This window comes from Schistosoma mansoni, chromosome 6 (genome assembly GCF_000237925.1).
Source record: "Schistosoma mansoni strain Puerto Rico chromosome 6, complete genome".
Classification (NCBI taxonomy): Eukaryota; Metazoa; Platyhelminthes; class Trematoda; order Strigeidida; family Schistosomatidae; genus Schistosoma; species Schistosoma mansoni.
Genome location: NC_031500.1, coordinates 5,358,455 through 5,362,313, shown reverse-complemented (window position 1 = coordinate 5,362,313; position 3,859 = coordinate 5,358,455).

Sequence of the window (3,859 nt, the reverse complement as noted above, 5' to 3'; positions counted from 1 at the left end):
ATGTATTAAAACAAACGAAATTAGATAACTTGTTGAAATATCTAGATGTCAGGAACAGGTAACCCATATGTTTAAACAAGCCGCCAAAAGGAACATAAATATACATAATCTAGTTACTCAATAGTTATACAATAAGAATATAAGTATAATATTAGTCTATTAATCGCTCTCAGAAGATACTGATAATTTAATCTGCTCTAGGATATAACAAAATCACATATGAGCTAACTGATCATGAGTGACATTGTGAACAGTTTCTTCACAATCATTATCCTACTTATTTGTTTTCTGGTTCAAGAATATTTCCCTTCATTTCGAAAGGTAAAAACCAATAATGAGTTAGTTCATCAATTGTTTTGAGAAATTCCTATGATTATCATATTGGTTAGCATTCAAGTTTGGTCTGATCATAAGTACATGATTTAAAAGTCTCATCTACTTAGAGGATCGTATCAAAGTTATCTCACATAAGCTACCAGTAAATGGTGAATTGTCTGTTAGGTTAAGCACTTATTTAAATCAATACTTTTAAAAGTATCCACTTCAAAGATATGCTTATCAATCGTTTTACTTCGAATGGATTTCTTCTATCTGTATTAATATCAGTTTCCATTTTAACCGCACCACCTCTCACACATCAAGGTGAAGGTAATTTTTTTTTACCAAAAGTACACTACCAAACCATCATACTATTATACTTAGAGAAATGAGAAAATAAGTTTTGTTATCAATATGAACAAATTTACTTTTTCATTTTGAATGAGATGATTTCAGTTTTCGATTATAATTGGGTTTGTTTAATTCTGATTTAGAACAAACAATCCAAAGTCCAAAATACATTTGCCAGTAGTAACCAATTTATGAAACATATAAAGAGAGTATCCCGGTTCTGAACGTTGATTGATGAATTTGACTAGAGTGGCTCATTTACATTCATTCTCTATATTCTTATACATATTAAACTTTGCATAATAATCCATCTCCTACAAATCTTTTTCACTTCTCTTGTTAATTATATTTACGGCCATGAAAAACCTAAAAGAACTGGATGGTCGTTTCGTCCTAGTATGAGACTCCTCAGCCGCGACCACTAGAGTTCAACTGGGTCTGTTGTGAGATAGTAATTCACTGAAAACAATGGTGGACGGAGGCGCAATATCGTGGAGTAATTGAAGTTAGACATTAACACTGTCACATGCCGGCTCAGTTGTCTAGAGGTTAAGCATCCGCTCGCGAGACCGACAGGTCCTGGGTTCGAATCTCGTGGTCGGGACCACGGATGCTCACTTCTGAGGAGTCCCATACCAGAACGAAACGGCCGTCTAGTTCTTCCAGGTTTTCCATAGTCATCTAGCTTTAATTGACTGATGAATTCAACTATTAAATTATTATTATTTTGCTCAGATTGTAAGCAACAGCATAGAAACGGCAAAGTAAAATGATTTCATGCTATTCTGTTATGCTTGTTTTGATGGCCTTTTAAAATTTATAAATGAAAAAAATTGTATGAAACTAAAATATCCAATAAGTAACCAATAAGTTGATATGCTTTAATTTTTTTTTTGAATTATCAGAATAATACTATCTTAAGTTTAAGCTGTGACTTTTAAAAGCAGTTTAAGTGAAATAATGTGACTAGTCTTATCATGTGATTCATATTGATGATAAGGACCAAAAAGAAAACAATGTAGTACAACTGTTAAGTTAAATGGTGTGAATTCAAAGTACATTTTGTATTTTATAGTGAATGTTTTGCAACATTTTATATGTTGAAAATTATGTATGCTATTAGTAGAAATATTTAATCAATGGATTTTAGTTATCAATAAGAACTATTTTAGTAGCCCTAAATCTGACTCCTTTTGGATCGTTTGCTGCTTGCTATCAAAATATATATTCTGACTACCATCTTATATAATCATTGACTTAGCTAGAGTTAATGAATTACGGAATTACTTACTTACACACTGCTACACACAATGAAGCATAGGCCGCCAACCAGCATTCTCCAACCCACTCTGTCCACAGCCTTCCTTTCTAGTTCTTTCCAACTTTTGTTCATTCTTCTCATATCCGTTTCCATTTCTCGGCGTAATATGTTCTTTGGTCTTCCTCTTCTCCTTTGGCCTTCAGAATTCCATATGAGAGATTGCCTTGTAATGCAGTTGGGTAATTTCCTCAATGTGTGTCTTATCCACTTCCAGAGCTTCTTCCTGATTTATTCCTCCACTGCAATCTAACTTGTTCTCTCCCACAGTATTTTGTTGCCGATAGTGTCTGGTCAACGGATCCGAAGTATTTTGCATAGACAACTATTAATAAACACTTGTAACTTCTGGATGATGGCTTTCATAGTTCTCCACGTCTCCGCCCCATACAGTAGAACTCTATTGACATTTGTATTGAAAATTCTGATTTTGGTGTTGGTTAACAGTTGTTTTGAGCTGCAGATGTTCTCCAGTTGTAGATATGCTACTCTTGCTTTGCCGAATCACACCTTCACATCTGCATCAGATCCACCATATTCATCAATGATGCTGACCAGATATGTAAGGGTTTTTGCATCCTCCAAAGCTCCTCCATCAAGTGTGATTCGATTGATGCATGTTGTGCTGTATAAAAGAGTCTTGCTTTTCCCTCTGTGTATATTGACATCTGCTGCTGGGGCTGCTGCTACACTGGCAGCTTTCTCATACATGTGTTGTTACGTGTACGATAAAAGAGCCAGATTTTCCAGCTGCATCCTAGCTGTCCATTGTATCCCGTGCTTCTTCCCGGATGTTGACGTCTTCAAATTCCAGTCGATCACCAGAAGAAAGAGAAAGGGTGATAGTGAACAACCTTGCCTGACACCGGTCTTTACCTCAAACGAGTCAGTGAGTTGTCCTCCATGCACGATTTTGTAGTTTAATCCATCATAGGAATTCCGTATGATATTGACTATCTTCTCAGGCATGCCGTAATGTCGGAGAAGCCTCTATAGTGTTGTCCTGTCCACGCTATCAAATGCTTTCTCGTAGTCAATGAAGCTGATGTAGAGTGATGAATTCCATTCAATTGATTGTTCCACAATGATCCGTAGAGTTACGATTTGGTCTGTACACGATCGATCCTTACGGAATCAAGCCTGTTGGTCTCGAAATTGGGCGTCTACGGAGTCTTGCGTTCCGTTTAACAATACCCTATTGAAGACTTCTCCTGGTATTGAGAGAAGAGTGATACCACTGTAGTTATCACACTTGCTGAGGTCGCCTTTCTTTGGTATTAGGATCAGAAGTCCTTCTTTCCAGTTTGTTGGTACTTGTTCTTCATACCAAATCCTACTGAAGAGAATGTGGAATATCTTTGCAGTTACTGCTATATCTTCTTTCAGTGCGTCTGCCGGAATGGTGTCTGGTCCCGCTGCTTTGCCACTCTTGATTTGTCTGAAGGCCATGCTGATCTCTTCAATTGTTGGTGGGCCGACATCGTTTGGGAGTTCCGTGGGTGCTACTTCAATGTTGTGTGGGTTCAATGTGACTGGTCGATTTACGAGTTACTTAAAGTTTATCAGAAGGGGCATCAGCCTCGTGACATTCTAAGGAACTCGGCTTTCATTATGAGGCTCCATAACTCTTCTAGATGAAGACCTAACTCCCAGGGCAGAGTTTGAATGGTTTGGATTATTTTTTCTGGTTAGTGTTTTTCTAGAGAGTTAGTTATGTACAGGATGGGGTCGCTAACTCCATGCTCAACCCTCCTCCTTTATCCGGGCTTGGTAGCGTCAGTAACCACAGAGGGGCTACAGGTGGAGTTATTTAAGGAATTAATTAAGTCGAATATGTATATTTCATACAATTATTGATCCAAAACAGACTAC